Below are 20,141 nucleotides of genomic sequence, written 5' to 3'. Positions count from 1 at the left end.
TTCCTGCGGGCTGGCCCCTCCTGACCTCCTCAGCGTTGCTGTCTGCATCCTCCCATCCCAGCGCCTGGGGGCAGGGGCACCGCCGGGGCGACCCAGGGCGCCCTCGAGGGCCAACACCCCTTAGGGCTCGTCTCTCGCGCCGTCTTGCAGTGAACACAGCGGGGCAGGGATCCTGCGGCCCCTTGGGGCAAGTCCCTGCGCAGCGCCGGGCAGCTTTGCCGTCCGCCGGCAACGACACTCAGGCTCCGGCCGCGCGAGGACCGAGCGCCGGCGGGCGTGTTTGTCCCCACCCCGGAGAGTGGAGGACGGGCGGGGACGCGGCTGCGCCAGGGGGCGGCGCGGAGCCAGGCTCGGGGGAGTGTGTCGTATTTTTTTTTCCTTACTGCCTCTTTGATCAGGTCTTTATTCAAAATGAGCTGTCCAAAATGATTTGACCTTCATGGGATAAACACATCTAAGTTTATGCAGCTGGTTCCTTCTCTTCTATAGGGTTCCCTCCCCCCCCCCCCCCCGCGGGCTTTCCTGTGGCTGGTTTCTAGGTAGCGGCAGCCTCCCCGCCCCCCCGCTTGCCCCCCGGCTACTTCTGCATTAAGATGCCAACAGCCTTCTTTCCTTTCTTCCCTATCACAGGCTTTTTGCCTGGAAACCCTCTTCCTCTGATCTGGCTTCTACCGTGGCTCCTCCCCTATCTACCAGGAGTTTGTGGAAGACTGGAGGTGCCCAGGCTCCTGGTTTTTGCACGTGGGTTTAGTGAGATTCAGCAGGATTCTAAGGTTTTTTTTCCCCCCAGTGGATTCTTCTTCAGGACCCTGCGATGACTCCTCTAGCTTGGTGCTCTGGATTTTTTTAAGATGCTGCCAAGGTCTGTGTTGAGCATCTTGTGCATGGGAAGGTTGTAGTGCTACCCTTGAAGGAGGCAGTTTTCCTCCAAGAGCCATACAGAGCATCTTTACTTGCAGAAAGCAAATATAAAACACCCCCACCCCCGCCCGACTAGGAGCAAGTTTCAAAATGTTCAGTTTGCGCACATTGAGCAGAGTAATTCTTTTTAAAGGGAAAGGAGAATTAGGGGCCAAGGGGATGTTCCTTAAGGCCTGGATAAGGTCGTCGTCGTTCTAGAGGATGCAGGGCTCCCTGCTGTGCATACACCACCGCGGTTTCTCACTTCCCCGGTGCCCGTCTCATTCGCTCAGAGGCACAGACCATCTTGATATTATTTCAGGCCTTAAGTTTCTTAAGAAGCAAAACAGCCCTTTGGTGGTCTTGCAGCCTTCAGCGTTATCGTCAACTACCAAAGGAAGTTCAGGACTTCCTCAGTACAGTGACCTTTAGAGAGGACCAGCACCGGTAAGGCCGAAGCAGCAGGGGCAGAGCAGATGGTACGTCGCTTCTGTGTTGTGTTCAGTCTGCGGGGCCAACGGCGCCAGGTTTGGTTGGCGCCACATGCGGCCCCCGCGACACATGTATTTCCCCAGTTAAGAATCACATTTTTCAAATTTTAGGAATTAAAAAAAAGATCATGTCTTGCTCAGTAAGAATTTTCGGCAACTGTCGCTGGGAACACAGTAAGACGCAGATTACGACATCACTGCAACAGATTCGGGGTTTTTAACTTATTGGTGCCAGAGGGGCGAAAACGAGTCCCGAGGAGGACGGCGACAGCTTTCCCGGGACTGCGGGCCCAGGTAGGCTGCAACTCCCTGAGGTCGCCGGCGCCGCGCACCCCGCAGCCCCCTCTGCAGGGAGAGAGCCGAGCCCCTCCGGGACGCGCCGCTCCAGCGCGCCGCGGGGCCTGGGAACCGCGCACCGGCTGCGCCCGGAGCCCCGCGGGGCGGTGGGACGGGCGGCGCCCGCGCCCAATCGCGGGGCGGGGCCGAGGGGGCCTGCAGGCGGTGGCCAATGGGAGGCGGCGGAGCGGGCGGGGGGCGGTGCCGCCGGGCGGGCGGGCGGCGGCGTCGGGAGCCGGCGCGGCAGTCCCGGAGCCCGGGAGGAGTCGGCGGAGCGGGAGGAGGACGCAAGAGGAGGACGCGGGAGGAGGACGCGGGAGGAGGAGGAGGAGGAGCAGGAGCAGCGCCGCGCCCCCGCCCCGGCCGCCCGCCCGCGCGCAGGCCGACCGCTCCAGCCGCAGCCGGCGGGTCCCGGCCGCCTCCCGCCGGAGCCCGGCGCGGGCAGGGTCGGGGCCGATGGGCAGCCCCGGGCAGCGGTGGGCAGCGAGGCGGCGGCCCCGGTTTGCGCCGCCGCGGGCTCGCGGGCTGTAGCAGGTCCCGGCGGACTGCGTCTCCGAGGTGCGTGTCGTGGCGAGCGACGGGAGGCGAGGCGGGGTGCGCTCGGGAGCCTCCGGTCGTGTCCGAGGACGGCCTGGGCGAGGACCGCCCGGAGGTGAAGAGCGGCCCTTCGGGGGCGCCTGGGGAGCTGGCGGCGGGGCGGGGGCGCGGGGCGGGAGTCCGGCCGGCAGATGCGCCCGCGCTCCGGAGCCCAGGGTGGAAGAGGAGCCGCCGCCGCTCCGCTCGTTCTCTCAAAGTTATCGATCGGCTGGAAGGTTATTCCCGTCTGGTTGACACGAGCACTAATGAGGACCTCTCTGGGCGCGCAGCAACTCCTCTGTGACTAACCGGGGAGAAGAGATAAAAGGTTGCCCGACGCGCTTCCCCGGCGCGCCGGGCGGGGTCACTTGCTGAACTTGCTGCGGGGTTTATTCCCCAGGAAGGCGTGTGCCCCGATCGCGAGCCCTGGCCGGCGCGCCGCCCCTCTTTGTAGGGTCCCGAGCAGCCGGCGAGCGCCCGTCCTCGGAGCCCGCCGGCTCCCCCAGCTCCCCCAGCTCCCCCGGCGTCCTTGCCTGCATGGTCCTCTGCTCCCGGTCCTGCTCGCCCCCCCGCCCCCCCCCCCCCCCGATTATTGAAGCTAGTTTGGCCAGGTCCTGGGAGTATCCCCACGAGCACCTACAGATTAATTTTCCACCATGCCGCAAACCCAGAGAATCAATCTCGGCTCGTCATCAGCGAGCGAGGCCCGATGCTTCCCGGGAAGAGAAAACAAGTTGGCATGACCCCTCTGGGAGATATTTGTCATCATTAACCTGCTTCAGTTAAATTAATTCAGCCCAGGATGACTCCAGCGTGAGTCCTGGAAAAATCAAGTGCGTTGGTCACGGAACTGTGGTCACCGAAACCCGATTTTGGTAAAAAATACAGTCGTAGACATTTTAGATTTTGTTTAGATTTAGACCTGGTTTTTGATGAGAATGGACTCCGGCCCCCCTCCCCCACCAAACAAAGAATCTTGGTGATTCTCATAGGTTTGCTCAGTAAGTTCAAAATAGTCACTTAGATTTTTTCTTTTCTTTGCCTCTTTTGTCTGCAGTTTTCATTTCTAAATGTTAACACTAGATGGCTTTCTTATGACAGGCATTTAGTAAACTGCGCTCTTGGAAGTTGCCTGTCTGCAATCCAGGTTGTAATCTTTCCAGTTTCACAATTAGTAATGGGAGGGGGAAAAAACCTCCCAAACTGTTGCTTCTTTAAAATATATTACCTTCCCTCTAAAAACAGTATTTATGCAGATATCAAGAGGTAGCCTGTGATTTCTGGCATTCCTAAAGATGAATTTCAAGAGACAACGTGGTTTATTGTTTTTAGTCACAAATTTAAGGCTGTTCTTGTGTTTTGACTTGAGAAATTCAAAGTTCTACAGTGAGAGTTGTAATTCTCTTCTTATGACATTTCTACTTATGATGTTTTCTGCTTCATTTAGAACTTCACTGCTTGATTCAGAGAAGTATAAAAGAGTATTATTCATAAGCAAGTGTAGTCTTTCTGGATGGCTATTTCAGCAGCAGCAGCCCCAGGTCTCAATGATGTGTTTTCAGTACTTTTTCTCTAAAGCAAGACCATGGCAGCCTGTCCAGATCTTGCCTAGGTAGGCAAACTTATTTATAAGCTGGAGAAATATCTCGCAGTTCTTCTTTACAGCTGTCATTTATTGTGTGTCTTGCCCAGCTTAAAATAAGGTATGTTAAATTTATTTGTTCTAAATTAGAGCGTATTCACAAATAGCTAAAAGTGTAGAGGGAACACACCTCTCTTGCAAACATCTGGGAGGTAGGAAATGAAACTAGAAACAGCTTTTATCAGTACCCTCATGCTACCTATAGATGGAGTGAAATGAACTTGGATAAGAAGCAATGTAAGCATTTAGTCTGGAAAATAAAGCAAGAGAGAAATTCCAGGTACTGGAGGTGGAGCTTCTGGCTTTAGAGCATGGACTGCAGATTTTCCCGAGGTGGTTTAAGTGTATATTTTTCATCAAATGCTTTAGATGTTTTTAAATAAGAGCCTTTCTCAAAGAGCTTTAATTTCAAGGAATGCAGTGGGGGAATTGTCAGCATCATGACTTGACTTTTGTGATGCTTTTTGTAGTTAAAGTGTAATAGGGTTTGCAAGTTTTATTTTATTTTGTTTGTCTGGAGTTTGGACTGGCATTTAGAAGGTTTCCCTGATACCTGAGCTTGGTAAACACCTGTCCACCTTGGGGACTCTACCTGAGGCAAAGGGGGTATTGAGTTATTCATTTTGAAAATCTATCTATTCCTCTAAGTGAGGAGGTAATTGTGAGCTACCCTGAAAGGGCAGTTGTTTGGTAATTGAAACTGGTTTAAAAGTATTTGGTCATCAAAACCAGTTTAAAGGGGTTGCATTTACTGCAAACTTTGCAAAGGACTCTGTTTTTCTGTTGATACAGCCCCCTACCCTCCCAGTCATAATTGGTAGATGTAAAGGTTTGGGTTGTTTTTTTTTTTTTTTGAGATTGAGGAAGGCATTGAGTCTTTGAACTTGTGATGTACTTACGGCGATGGTTTAGGATTACAAATCCCTTCAAAGACATGCTGAATTGGAAGAAAATGTAGACTGTTATTGTTAACTGAAAAGCAAAGTTTTTTGTTTTTTTTTTCAGTTTTGAACTTTAATGAAATATGAAGTATGGTCCAAAAGAATATAGGGAACCGTGTTCTAGAGTTTCTACGTCTATTACTGTACCTAGTTCCTTTGTTGGGCTAGAAAGACCACTGGGTGGGAGGACAGGAACCTCGAGTTTTCTGCCTCTATTCCCTGTCACAGACGAGTTTGGAAAAGTTTTTTCATGATCCCTTTCAGTGCCAAAGTTTTAGGTTTCTTTAATGTTTAAAAATAAATGCATTAGAGTAAAGAAAATGACTGATTGGGGTAGTTTATATTTTTTTCACAATGGTGTGTCCTTTTCTCTTTGGCCTAAGTTTGTATCTGAACATTCATGAGAGTTTTAGCTTCCCTGTTTTCCCTTGAAGTCAGTGATTCAGAAGTAGCTTTGCTGTTCCAGTCACATTTAGCTGTGACCCCTTTTAAAGGAAGGCTCACAGTGTGACAGGAGTTGAAATGCTTCATTACTTCAGAGATGACTTATTTTGATCCTTTCTGAACTTGATGCGTAAACTTTGGTTCCAAAGAGTGGTCCAAGGGAGACAGATCTTACCCCCATTAGAGGTTCCATTTCTTGGGAAGATTTCATATTTAGTGTAACCCAATTCATATATACATTTTTTACCCCTGTGCAACATTGTATAGCCAACTTGGGTGATGGGAAAGAAGGGATGCAGTAAGTTGAGTCTGGTTGTCATAGCGTCCCTGAACCACAAAGGTCCAGTGGTTATCCCTTCAGGTTGTTCCTATACTGTTGGTTTTTATCCACCTGTAGAGTTAAAAATCAGAAACAAAATCAAAATTTTAGGGATGGTCACATTGGTCACTGTTTGAGGCTGTTACCTAAGTATATTGAAAATTAACAACAGCAATTACTGTCTACTAGTAATGCCTTTCATCGAGTTACAGTAATACACCAAAAAAAACAAAAAATAGGGAAACATATGCATGCTATCAGACAGACTTAAGGAAAGTTCTTCCTATCCGGAGGGGGCATGTGTTAAAATTACCCCCAAAGGCACGTATACCCACCTGTACACAGACCCTCTTTCCTTTTGCATGGACCAGTGAAAACATCACTAAGGACCAGGGTTTGGAAATCCCTGACCAGCTCAACTCATCCTTCCCTGATGCTTGGATCCCTTTATGTACTGTGCAGTGATCTCAGAAGGGGTGAAGAGTTCCACCTTTCTGATGTTTCTGCCTACTCGAAGGAGCTTTTTACCTGTAGAACTGCGATCTAATTCTAACCGATTTATTTGAATTCTGCCACCTTGTTCGGCTGCAGAACTAGCCTTTCTGGAGAGATGTTTCAACTACTCACTGAACAATACCTGTCCAGGTGGGGCCCAGAGCCGAAGTCTTCCCAGCTCACCTTGACCTGTGTAGAGTAGAGGCCCTTCCCTCAAGGAGGGGGTGCCCTTCCTTTAACTCGCATGTCTTGCTGGCACGGATAGAGTCCAAGTTTGTTTTTCTTCTCAGACTCAGCGAGTTAGTTTCCTATTCAGTCGAACCCCTGGGTCCTGAACAGCATGCTGTCATTCCCTTCCTGCCCTGATGTTGCTGCCAGACCTACCATCTCTTGTACTTTGTTCTTTATTTTAGCTGCTTCTTCCCCTGGTGCTTTTGGGAGTTTGATGCTAGCACCTTTGCCTGCCCTCCTGAAGAAATGCTGCCTGCACACCAGATCAGACTTCTTTTTAAATGTCTCACCTACATTGCTGACAAAATTGTTAGACTAGCTGAACCACCAGTGGAGTTCTGAGAAGCTTCCTTTGAGGTTTACAAGGAGTCACACTCTTGTTGGTTCCAGTGCAGTACGAAAATGCACTTAATTTCTTAGCCCCTGTCTGTCTGCCTTTTCCACGCAGATGTCCTGAAAGAATGCGTCAGATCTTCTTTGCTGGTTCCACTGACCAAATCAGCCTAAGAACTGAATTCATTTTTAGCCTGTCCCTAGTAACGAGAAGCATGTTCAGCAGGGTTGGAGATTAAGAAGTATGTGTTCAGTGAGTGACTGAGAAGCTAGGGCCACCCTGTGGCCTCTGGAGGCCTTAGGCACTAAAAAAGATGGTGGAAAAGAAGAGAAGGTGGTTGGACTTTTTTTTTTTTTCCAGTCTTAAACTTACTTTGCAGTTTGGTGTTGTCTTAGTTTGAATTATTTTTGGATGGTGGGGAGGAGAACAATCATCTTTCCCCAATTTTCCAGTGTTTTGATTAGTGAGTACTCTTTTCTTCCTGTTTCACAAATAAGCATTCAGCCATCAGGGGGGTGCTGAGTGCCACCAGTTCGATTACTTATGTTTTTCACTTGTGCATAGTTGCGAAATCTGCCAGAAGCAGCTCCCAGTTAATTGAGCTGTTTAAAAAATCAGATTAGTCCAAAGTAGGCTATTTATTTAGTTGTGTATTCAATTACTCTGAAGTTAAAAAAAAAAATCTAGGTAAAGAGCCAATGTTAAAAACTGTTACTGTGGAAAGTAAGAACTCTTGGGTGAATGCAAAATTAGGTATGCTGAGACGCATTGTTGTGTAGACACTAAAAAAAATCTCTAACTGCAGTGCTTGGGGCCCCGGAGCTGGTGTGGTCTGCATAGTGATTGCTTTCACTGTCATCAAGGCATGTTTTGATAATCGTCGTGTCCCTGTTGAACAGGAGGAGTAGATGTGGGATACAGGCCTGTTTGTATTGAAGTATCTAGTAAGGAATTTTGGGAATTACACACTTTTTTTTATTCCTCATGCAGGACAAATGCTGTTGTTCGGAGGGTTTAATGCCTTAATCCAGAGAACAATTGTTTCTTTGTCATAGGGTCTCTAAACTTTTTCCAACATGCATCCCATCTGCATAGAATCACCTGTGTTTAATGCCCACCTGTGCACATACACACTTGTGTCTGTCTGTGTTGGTGCACGTGTGTATATGTGCGATTTAGCATATGCATATAACTTTACCACGCTGAGATGGACAATACAACATAACTAAATTTTAAGAAAGGTGATAATAAACATAAGTAAAAGTTAGAGTATTTTCTTTGGCACCTCAAAGGCTTGCTTGTTACTTTTGCAAATGTATGGCCCGGGTTAGGAGACCACCGCTTCCCGCCCGACCCTCCCTGGTCCGAGTTCATGGCTCTTTGGAAACAATTTCTGGGGGGCCTGTAGGGTCTTGTGAGGGAAGCTTAAGACAGACCCTTCCCTTCAGGGGCCCTCTAGTTACTGAATCTGTCCTTTTCCCTGAGGACAGTTTGTGCTTTGGCCAGTTTTCTTCCAATTGCTTATGGGTTGCTTGGTTTGAGGTTCCATTTTTTGGGAGGGTACCATCCTCCTTGCCACGTTTCTTGTTGAACTCAGCTGTTTAAGAAGCATCGTACTGTCAATACCCAGCATACCGCAGACCCATTATCAGGATAGAAGGATGTAACTAATCATTTGCTCATCTAGAAACTTCCAAAGAGTAAGATAAGACCAACTATGAACGTGCAGGTTAATAGTGCAGTTCACCCTGCGTGCTGTTGGCTGGAACTGCAGCACATGGTCGTCTGGTGCAAGGGAGGCTAGGGTCCCAGCCTCTCTGGTGAGCTCGCGGGAGGTGCAGGGATGATGGGAGGGGGTGGTGGGCCAGCCCCAGCACCCTCTCCACCCACCCTCCCCCAGATGCTGAGCGGTTTTAATCTACAGCACTTAGCACTGCCTGCCATCATATTATCTGCTAATTTTTATGTTTATCTCCTATCTTGCCTTGATGGACTTTAAGCACTGTAGGCCCAAGGGCATTTCTGGTTTATTGCTGTGTTCCCTACGCTTCTGTGGTTTTTTTGGCCAGATAACAGGTTTTCCGCAAACTGGTGTTTGATAAAGGAAGGCTTGAGAGCCCGGGGTTTAAACATGAGAAAACCGTGTCTCTTGGCTTTGGTTGAACTAAGTGTTACCTTAACGTTCTGATTATTTCCATTGTAAATGATCTACCTAAACAGCCTTCTGTACCTCATTTTATAGCTCTTCTGGGTCACTTGAAATGACCCGTAATTGAACGCTGATATCAAACAGGTAACGATGGAGAAGTAGTTTCTGGGTCCCAGCGGAGTTCCATCTGGTCTGTCACACCCTGGATGGCCCCGCTCAGAGGGGTGTGGTTTGGGGAGGGTGGGCCCCCGGGGGTGGGAGGGTGTGCTCTACGCCTTTCCCAGGTTTCAGAGTCTGACCCCAGCTGACACCTGCACGGCCTTACTGGGTTCAGATGAAGCCGCAATTCCCTTACAAGCCTGCTCGGACTTCTTAATCAAGGTACCCGAAAAGAAATGATTTCTAGGTGGTGCACCGTTATCTGTGTGGCCTTTTCTTTTATCGCTCAGTCCATCAGTCAGGATCATTTCTACAGGAAATAATGATTTGTAAAAACCCATCAGAAGTTGGTGGCATACCTTTAGTGAAGTTAGTGCTTTTAATCTGAGGATTGCAGAGTATGTAAGAATTTGATTTATGCCTTAAATACAGTAAGTGCTCCGAAAGCACAGTTTTAATTTTACAGGCAGAAGTCTCCTATCTGAACATCCTGCCATAGCACTGATTGCCCACAATACATAAATTGAGGGGAAAATCACTCTCTTGATAAAGTAATGTGTTAAGGTGTATACTCTTACTGGAGCTATGGGCAAGGCTGAGAGATGAACCTAAATACTAGTCGTATCACCTTATTTACCAACAGTTTTGTTTATTTGAGAGACATTGTAAACCATTTGCCTGGACTAATGGATCTGTTTTCCTGTTCAAAAAGTTTTTTGTTTTTTTTTTTTAAAGCAGAGGGAGGTTTAATGAATTAATTAATTATTTTCAGAGGAGGTGCTGGGGATTGAACCCAGGACCTCGTGCATGCTAGGCAGGCGCTCTACCACTTGAGCTATACCCTCCCTCTAAAAAGTCTTAAATGCTGAGAGGAGAGAGGGAGGGAGGCTAACGTGTTTGACTGAGGGACAGACGAAAGGACTGGGGAGAGAGATTCCTCCAGGGAGACTTAAAAGCAGTTATTGTGTTTGAACTTTCATTTATGTCCTCGCACCTGCTGAACCAGAACCTTGCAAGGCTGGTGGGATTATCCCCTGGTACGGATGCAAAAGCTAAGAGCGAAAGCAAGAACACGTGGTTTTCCGAATCTTAGTTCTTAGAGTTTAAACCCGGCTCTTTGCTCCACCGTGGGGCCCTCGCATCCTTGTGAGGTCCCTTTGGTCTCAATAAATCATAAACGGGGTTTAGGAGAGGAGAGGCAGGGAGGGGGCTGGTAAGGGAGGTGGCTGCAGAGGAGAGAGCCCATTATCCCACCACCGTTCCCCCAGGCATGGGGTGGTGGCTTCGGGGTGGGATCATGAGCTATGGTTCTAGTCTAAAAAAAAATGCCCTGTTCTGTCAGCCAGTGCATCCTCTGAAAAATATCGTACTTTGCGGTCAGGTGGCAGTTGTGTGGATGGAACCAGGTTCTCTCCTTGGCTGGGAGGTGAGAGGGCTCTGCTGTGACCCTGCAGAGGACATTTCTTGAGCTCTGGAGTCTTTGCCAGGATTAAAGGAAGCAGAAGAGGAACAGTTTTTGTTTTGCATGGATCCTTTGCTGGATTTGCATAATCTTTGTTTAAGTCCGTTGGATGTGAATCCCTAAATACATTTCAGGCATTTAAATATTTAAAAGGATTCACCCACCTGTACTTTCCTCACCCAAAGAATAGTGCTGACAACAAAGAAAAGAAGCCCCTTTGCAGATGCAGCCAGACACCCTCACCTTGTCGCCGAATGATGAAACATTCATGGCAACACTAGAACCGAACAGTCCCTGAAATGCCTCGCTGGCTGGGTTCCAGAATACTGTGTCCTGCTCCAGCAAAGCAGGACAATTTGTCTAAAACTGGCAGTCAGCCAGTCAGAAGCGCTCTGATGCAATCGTGCAGTAACTGCTTCGCTCCGACTGCTAATTTTAGGGCAGTTAAATCGGGGTGATGTCTGGTGGCTGCTGTGTGTCTGGCTCTGTGAAGCTTTCTAAATCCATCCTCCTGGCCCGGCATCCTAACTCACAGCCCTTTCCCAAACCGTAGAGCAGGGAGGGGATGTCGGGAGATGCGGGGGTAGCGGGGGTAGCGAGGCGGGCCCTGGGAACCTTTCAGGAGGCACTCCTATCTTCTTCCTGTTCTCTTTGTCATTCCATCCACAGACACTCCTCCAGAGGTGCCTCCCTTGCTGGTGGGCTGGTAGGGGTGGAGGAGGGGGAAGAGACCCGGCCTCCAGGGAGCAGCCCGGTGACAACTGTCACTCGGGTGCCTTGCTATCCACTGTGAGCTTTCGCGGGTTTAAAACTGAACTTTGACCTCCTCCTTTTCTGGAAAAGATGAAACGAAGAAGATGAAGATTTCTCTTCTTTTTCTTTCGATTTTTATATCTTGTAAGAATTATATGTTTATCTTTGAAAGGTGAAGATTTTTTAGCAGAAGAACTTAGAGCATCAGATGGGAGAGCAGAGTAGAATTTCTTTGCTGATGCTGAGGACGGAGGTGGGGGAGGGCTGGTGGGAGCACTTTGGTGCCCACGTCTGAATTGCTTTGCTTCCAGGGCAGTGAGTATAAGCTGATTTTAAAAGAGGAATGTGGGGCCACTCAGTCTGGAGGTCTCTTTAAACTCTGTCCCGTTTTAAGATTTCCAGGTTCGCAGGGGGTGCTCTGGGGTGTGAGACCCTGAAAGCAGGGACCCAGTCGCTTTATTGCAGTCCTCTGGCCCAGGGAAGTGTCTGGCACTGTCAGCAAATTAACCAACTCAGCGTCTTAGGCCTCGGAGGGACCTGCGGTCCCCCATTCTCCTGTAAGCGTCCTGGCCTGGCTGATGGCCACACGTCACGTGTAGTAGAAGATGCCTGTGTAAAGGAGACCCCAGGAGAGATGGGCAGCGTAGCCTCTTCCAGGGGGAAGACCCCGTGGGTGGTGGAGAGCATGGTTGGGGTGCGTGGTTGGGAGGACATCGGAGGAGAAGGGAGGCCCGGGGTTAGGCTTCGGAAAAGGGTCGGGGTTTGCATTTTTGTTGAAGGGCTCATCTGCAGGGCCCCTCCTGGCTCGGGCTGCACCTGGAGGCCTGCGAGCCCTGTATCTGCCAGGCCTCTAGACTGAAGAAAGAGCCCGGAGTCGGCGACAGTGACATCAGTGGGTTAACGGATAGGGGATCTGGAGCCTAGGAGCGAGGTCCTGGAGCCACACCCAACCATGAGCAGCAGGACATGGCAGCGCCTTCCCTGCCGGGGGAGGGGGGGTAAGCAGTCACGTGGGACTTGACATCACGTGAGCTCATCAATTACCAGGAAAGCCAGCGGAGGGACCCCCCTCACCTCCCCTCTGATAAACTATCATAGCGGAGATGTTCTGATCTAACGATTAGAGCGGTCACTAGCTGGGGCCGTTTCAGGCTTTGAGTTTTGGAACTTTTGGACTGTTTTTTTAATACTTTTGATCTGCAGTTGGTTAATCTGCAGGTGTGGGATCTGAAGACACAGAGGGCCGACTATAACTTCTAGTTCAAATAGAAGAATGATTAAGGCTGAATGTCCTGGCTTTTGGCTATGGAGGAGACTGACCAAATAAGCCGAAAATACTAGGAGATTTTTCAGTCCCCTGGGCTGAGGGGAGAGTGGCTGGCAAAATAAAATCCTAGTTGACTTAAAATTCTAGACTTAACTAACTGCCCCCTTTGCTATGCCTACTGTTGCTGGAGTTTTGAGTTACTGAACCTCTTCAGTCATGAACAAAACTAATAAAAAAAAGTGCTGAGCAGCAGTCCTGGTTTAAGGTGTACACACACAGATACACAGTGTGCTGTCAGTGTGTGATGTTTCCTCAGGGCCCTGTTGGGCTCTGAAAGAGACTTTGAGGTGCAGTGTCCAGACCGGAGAGAGACCGACTTCCGTCTCGTGTGATAGCCTGAGGTCTGGGGATGCGGGCTCTGTCTGGACCTGATACTCAGGGACCCAGGGCCCTTCTGTCTTGTTTCTCCAGCACCTGGCCTTGGCCTCATCACGTGGTGGGAGCCCACAGGGCCTGAGTACACACAGGCTGGCCAGAAACGCAGGGCTCCCAGGAGGTGGGCATCTGAAGACCCCAGAGGGTCTGCATCACTTGTGCCCTCATTCTGCGGAGACCTTAACGACCTGGCCGCAGCTGACTTGGAGGATGCTGGCCCTCGATGCACATCTGTGCCCGTGCCCGTGCCCTGACCCTGGCCTTGCCTGTTCATAGATGGAGTCACACACGTGTCATATACTTCCTGTGTGCTCTGTCGGGCCAGGCGCGGTCCTGGGGGTTACTCGGGGTTTGAGAGTGAGTAGGCAGAAAGAGGTGTTGCTCTTACGGCATTTGTACATCACCTAATAATATTGCTGTCGGTGGAATTTTCCTTTTTTTTTTTTTTTTTTTTGATTGGAGGCAGTACTGTCTTCTTAAAAGTGCAGCTTAGTTCTGGGTGGAGGAAGGGAGGGTAAAGTCTCATAATAATGAGATTGCCGCCAGATTCTGTAACTTTGAAAGCAGTGTCCCTGGGGACATGGATTAGGGGATGTAATAAAGGACGTGGCCCCCGGGTTTAAAATTCAGACTCAGAATAGAAGGCTTAAGAGACCTGTGATGAAATGGAATCACGGTAATCGCTTGTTCGGGAGCCGGAGGGTTTCTGGGGAGCAGAGACCTCCCTGGAGACGGCAGGGCGCTCTGGCTCGGGCGTCCTTCAGACGGAAGTTCCGCTGGAGCTCGGGGGCCCTGTCCGCTCAGAGGGGAGCTGTGACAGGGTCACAGGCGAATCCTAAGGAAGCAGTTGTGCGTGTGACGCCCCCCAGGGTAATGAGCTAACTTCACCCTGCTTTCGCCCCAGATCACTTTGAATAGACTGTTTGCCAGCATCTTGGAAGGCTCGTGCCGTGATAGTCTTGACGTGATCAATGGGAGTGGCTGCCTGGGAGACCGAGTGAAGCTGTGGGAGTCTGTCCGGGCTCGAGGGGACAAGGTCATGTCCCATGGGTGCCGAGGGGGCAGGGGAGTGGCCACCGGGAATGGGCTCTGCGATCTGTGTTCTCCAGTTATCCTGTGGGTTTCCAAGGACGCGTGGCGTGTTCCTGGTGGTACCAAACATAGCTGTTCCTTCCAGGGGGCCACTTTGTGACACCTGTAGTGCTCTGGGACCGTTTCCCTCCAGGAGTTTGAGAGAAAAGTCCCTGCTCACCTGCTCTGGGTTAGGGGACTGCATCCAGCTTTGGATTTATTTAAACATTGGTTTTCCTGGAGGTTGGAGGGGTCCTGTTCTGGAACGAGGATTTGCAAGAGAACAAAAACTAAGTCATTGGGTTCCCTGGGTCATTTTCCACTAACCAGTTCAAAGGGGTGGGGATGGAGGGCCAGAAAAACTCTTGGTTGAAATCAATGCCACGTAACATCTTTTTTAAGGATGGAGAGGCTGGATGGGCTTTATTTCGGCAGGAGCATCATGGCATTTCCATCTTCTGGAAGTTGTCTTCGTTTCGCTTGCTGCTGTCTGCTCAGGATATGGTACAGATGGGTTGTGCTGATTTTGCTAATTTTTGCCAATAATTTAAGCATGGAAGGATTCAGGGACCTCCCGAGCGATAAGAACACAGCTGCCGAGGATAACTTGGAGGGAAGAGGAGCATTTCTGGAGCCTTTCACTCGATTTGGGGGCAGTAGCTGCGGCTAAGCGGCTGCAGATGGTGTTTTCGGCTCACCCGGTGGCAGTTGGGGAGTGGTTTTTTTTTTTTTACATCTTTTTTGTTTGTAGTGAACAAAAGAGCCATGTAGAACCCAATCAGCTTGGTCAAGTGTATATCCATTCTGAGGATGGTGTCTCTCTCTTAGCTGAAATCTTAAACTTCTGTGTAAGGGAGGGAAGCTGGCCGGGTGATTTATTGGGGTCCCACTAAAGCCCGCATTACATGCCTCTAAAATGTGCATGCTCTGACTTTCTATTAATGGGTAAACATTTACAGTGGCCTTTGCCCTTAAAACTTACCATCCCGTCCACCGAGACCCTTTATCTTTCTCTGCTTTCGCTGTTACACGAAGTATTTGGCAGCCCCTGCAGGGAGCGCGGGCCTGCCTGTCTTTCACACATTATGTTTAATTTGTTGGTGGAACGGTTTGAAGGAAGCAGGGAATGCTTCTGGAGAGGGGGCGGTTTCTCAGGGGTCATGTCTTCATGGGAGGAGGGGGAGGAGACGCCAGAAACTTTGCAGATACCATAACCCTCACGGAAGTGGTTTTATACAGCACCTCCCGCTAAGTGGTCCCTGTTATTTTTGGCCTCAGAATAAAGTGCTGAGGACCCTGCCTCGAATCCTGGGGCGGGGCGGGGCACGATGCTTACATTGTTGGTTCAAAACCTTCTTGGCTTTCTGTGGTTCAGATGATGGCTGTATTCTGGCGACTGAAAAGGCACCCAGCACCTGAAAGATCGTAGTCTGTGCTCCCTCAACTTAGACCCACTAATTTGACCCACACCAAGACTTTTTTTCACCATTGTATCTTTTTTCTTCTTGAATCAGGACTTCATTGGAGGTTTCCAAAAGCCTGATCCTGCTACTCTTCTGTCTCTGGTGGCGTGTCTGTTTTGTTCACAGTTTTTAATCCTTGTTGCGTTCTTCTGAGGGTTAGAGATTCCAGACTATTTCCAGAATTGTTGGAAGACTATTCGGTGTTTGATACCTTTGGAGAATGTGGTAACACCTGGAGATGTTCCCCCTGACTCAGCAGAAGCGGGTCATGGCCAGAGACCACCTACAACTTTGCTTTTTACTTCTGGCCTGGGACTCCGACAGCCTTGACTGTCAGGATACCTTTTTTTTAAAGAAAATCTGGTATGAAGGGTCTTATAAAAATAGCAATACTTTCCATAATACCTTTTGGAATAGAGATAGCATGCAATTCATTGAAAAAGTACTGCTTACTGTACCACTCAGTCTGAAGTTTTGGCTGAAGGTCAGAGAGCACTGATGGCCTTCTGTGTTTTGCGCCTGTTGTTAGCACAAACAGATTTTTTTTTTTTTTATTTAAACTCATTTTAAAATATGAGTCAAAGTTACTGCCTGGACAAGGGTGTTCCCCCTCCCCGCCACCACCATTGTATTGCCTATATTTACTTCACTTTATACATTCACTTTTTTCTGCTTTTTTCAGACACCTGCCCTGGCCTTCTAATGAGTTCAGGCTCCGGGAGACCCGGTATTGAAGTGTCCTTACTTGCCGCTCCCCCCTCGACTGAGGGACACGAGCACTGAGCCAGTCCAGGGGTCTGGGGTGCCATTCAGGTGCCAGGGTTGGTCCTTGTCCGGGTCGCGTGTGGAATTCTATTTGTTTGTAAGACTTGAAGGCAGATGCTAGAGGACGTACAAATATTTTATTGTTTATCAAGATCTCTCAATAGAATTTCTTATATATTTCATAAAAAACAAACAAACTATAGAGATAAGCAAGGTGTTTCCACCTCACTGTCTTCAGTAGTCAGAAGGGATGAGGGATAGACTTAACCCAGAAAATGACATTCCTGTAAATGTAACCACAGTGAACACAGGAAGAAAGAAAGGCATTTAAGGAATTGTGCAGCTTGTTCACGGAAACTGTACATACAGGCGATCAGAATAAGGAGTCATGATGATACATGCCACTTTTTGTTGTTCTGTGACTGTGACCAAAGAAAAGTAATGCTTAAAAGAGGAGCTTCCTGTTCATTTCGAGCAAATAACAGGCATATAACAAACAAATAAAATTGTTTAAAGCTTGCAGGCTGATAAGTGAGCTTGCTGGCTTCTTGCTTATTAATTTATCTAATCATGCTCAGACGGATGACATGCTGTTTGCAGGGGGTAATACATACCTGAACAGTTTCTGTGTTTTGTTTTTAATAACACTGGTTGTAGAGAGACCCTCCCGTGGAGCACCTGCGCTGATAGAAATGAAAGAAGAAATTTCAAAGCACTTTCAATAAGTCCAGTATATTCATTTTGAACTTTTATTCAGAAAGTAAGCAAATGATGTATGTCACAATTTATCTTTGATCTGTCCTTGGTGGCCAGGTCCAATAATTCATTCTGTAAAGTAAGAGGTCGTTTGTCTTTTCGTGAACAAAAGGGAGTCTGGATTTTGTGTACTTTTGTGCTACGGTTGTATGACGTTTTACGTAAAATACCACAACCCTGATACTCCTAGTGGGCGTGATTAGCCGTGCGACTCACCGCACCAGTTTAGCGTCTTCCAAAGGGGTCTGCAGGTCGTTTGATGAGCTAGCTTTCAGAGAAGTGCGGTTAAAATCGTGGGATACAAACCATTAGGAAAGGGGTCACTTTTTTAAACAGCTGTCTCTTCTTTAAGTTGGGGGACATGGCGTAGTGTTAGATAAGGTCTGACTTCATGCAGACTGGCCCGGAGCGAGGAGGCAGCTAGTAGGTCAGAAGTCTTTGGAAGAGGTGAAGATGAGGAAGGTCATAGGCCCTCTGGTCAAGGGGCCAGCCTGGTCCTGGGTGGGCGTTTCCTGGCCTGCGTGCCTCTCTGACTTGGACTGCTTCCGTGATGTGATGGTCTCCGGCCACTCTGGTGGGCTGGGTCAAGCTCTGTGTGATTTTAAGTGGAGTAGAAGGTTAATAACTGTATAGGGATTTGGGGTGGGGAATTTGCCCCAAGGAAACAATCACACTTGGGTCCAAAAGATTTATATGTAAAGATCCGTATGCAGAGTTAGTTGTAATGTGAGAAACTGGAAAAATATTGGCAGTAAGACTCTAAATTATGATTCTCCATATGATCAAGTAATTTAAATCAATTAAACATCTTGTTTTATAAGGCCACTTAATGACATGGGAGAATGTTCACAGCATATTAAATGAACACGTTTTCTTGCCAGGCAGTGTATATAACAGATCCCAGTTTCACAGGAAAATTAAATATGCATAGGCATCAACAGAATAGGATACATTCAAAAATTTACAGCGGTTATAACATGTAGCTGTGTTATGTCTGATTATCATTTTCTTTTTGCCTTTGTTTTCAGCTTTTCTAAAATGAACATACTAATTTTGTAAAAGGAAAAAACATAACATTAAAATATTTGAATCATATGACTCGTGTACATATCCTTTAAAACTATTGGTCTTTTTCAGTATAGTTTCTTGGCTCAGTGCATAAATTTGGATCTATTTTATTTTATCATAAAATCTTCCTTGATTTGTATTTTGGGGTTTTATTTAACAGAAGTTTTTAAGGCAAATAATTAGCAAACATTTATTAGGTACTTATGTAGACTAAAATTACTTTTTGTACACGTTCTTTACCATAAAATCACTTATAATCTAAGTTTAGTCTCATGTAGGTAGATTTCCTTTGAAAATTGTTTGCTGATTTTGTATGTTAGAATTTAAGCATTATATTTTTTTAGGGTTTTCACCACCTTCTTTAATCCAAACTTGTCACATAGGAAAAAATACATATATATGTATACTTTAAAGGCATTAAATTAATTTTAGAGGACTTACTATTAATGACATAATTTACTGGGAAGACACTGAATCACTTGCTTTTATGCACGTTATTTTATTTAATTCTCACAGCTGTCTTTCCTTGGTAGTGGGGATATCTTTTTCAGTTGGTAGTAAGAGTTGAGTTACACACTTTGGCATTTGCTTTAAAAATACCATGAATACTCTTTACTTTGAAAAAAAAATTTATTTCATTTCCTATTTATTTATTTAATGGGGGTACTTGGAATTGAACCCAGGGCCTCATGCATGCTAAGCATGTGCTCTGCCACTGGGCTAGATCCACCCCACTTCTTTGCTTATTTTTGAGAGCAGAGCTACATTGACTGAGATAACATCTGTGTCTTTTTAGCAGTGTAATTGCTGGCCCTTTGATACTGTGCTTTTTGACATTTATATTAAAAATAAAAATTAGCTAATTTGTACGTTATAAGGTCTCAAAAAGTAGTTCATTCTTCTTTCATGCCTGTTAGTGCTTCTATTAAAATTCTGAAATGGCTTATTAAATTAAGTGCAGTGTCAAAGGCTAATTGTCTCCCTGTGAATTAGTCTACGTGACTTATGATAGCATGATGTAAGAATTAGGTTTGAATAGCAACTCTGAAGTCAGCTTTTAGTATCTATCAAATTGTAATGATTAGAAATGAAACGTATTAATAGACCACGGAGTCCATTTTCGTGCTGTTACAAAAGATGCCTCTAAGATACCTTTCGTGTCAGCCCCCTTGGACTTACCTGACTTGCGAGCATCCCACTTCTGAGGCACCGACATGTGAGCTGCGTGTGCTGTGTCCCACGCGGCCCGGCCCGATGGGTCAGGAAGCAGAGACATGCCTGACTGTGTCTGGGGCCGCCAGTGTGCGTGTGTAATGGGCGCAGGAAGTGGGTGGGAGTGGACTGGTGGAGAATCAGAAATCCCGTGTTTGTTTTTTCTCCTTATTTTTAATCGTAGTTTTCAAAATTAGATTTTGCAGGTCAGTGTAATTTTAGAGGCATGGATGTGAGGTTTGGAGCTACCTTTATTCAGTCTGTCTCTTGAGTACTTCCCGTGGCTGGAGCACTGTGGTCACCCGGGGTTTGAATGCAAGCTGGTGATTCACATCTGACGTCCACGTCTCCAGATGGGGACGTGATGCCTGTTGTCTGTGCTGGTGGTGAGATCACCAAGGACGCTCACGGAAGTGCCCTGCCTGGCACCTGGGTGAGTGCCCGTGGCGCCTCGTCACTGTTCCCCGTCGGGGACGACTGAGCACCCAGCGTGTGCTGAGGGAATCGTGCGCCCACACCAGAGCACGGGAGAGGATGCGCTGGCAGGGAGACCAATACCGATTACAGCTGAAGCATTAAGGAAATTAAGGTTCCTTTTTGGGGGGGGGGGTGTAGAAATTTTTTTGTTTACTTTCTGTTTTTTAGTAGCAGAAATTTCATTTTACAAGAGGATCTCTGACACACAGAGCCCTAACGAAGTCAGACGATGTTTTCTTTCTTTTTTTTTATAAATCGTGTGGCACCATTTTTTTTTTTAAATTGAAGTATGTAGTCTGTTCCATTGTGTCAATTTCTGGTGTACAGTATAATGTCCCAGTCATACATATAATATATACATACATATATACACATATTTGTTTTCATATTATTTT

General features: G+C 47.5%; 1 protein-coding gene and 1 pseudogene across 5 annotated transcripts in view; one reads left to right on the top strand and one right to left on the bottom strand.

Annotated features, from left to right (window-relative positions):
• Positions 1-577: 577 nt before the first annotated feature.
• Positions 578-1,444, bottom strand: LOC105091200 (large ribosomal subunit protein uL4-like; annotated as a pseudogene).
• Positions 1,445-2,146: 702 nt separating this feature from the next.
• Positions 2,147-20,141, top strand: part of SIPA1L2 (signal induced proliferation associated 1 like 2) — a 130,227-nt gene continuing 112,232 nt past the window's right edge. For 3 of the 5 annotated variants that reach the window (XM_064487874.1, XM_064487877.1, XM_064487873.1), the window contains exon 1: positions 2,147-2,285. The gene's annotated coding sequence lies outside the window, so the exon portion shown is untranslated. The remainder of the gene's footprint in view (positions 2,286-20,141) is intronic. The other 2 variants (XM_064487876.1, XM_064487875.1) reach the window with 1 other exon arrangement.

The sequence above is a fragment of the Camelus dromedarius genome, chromosome 8, assembly GCF_036321535.1.
Source record: "Camelus dromedarius isolate mCamDro1 chromosome 8, mCamDro1.pat, whole genome shotgun sequence".
Taxonomy (NCBI): domain Eukaryota; kingdom Metazoa; phylum Chordata; class Mammalia; order Artiodactyla; family Camelidae; genus Camelus; species Camelus dromedarius.
This window is presented reverse-complemented; position numbering and strand designations above follow the sequence as displayed.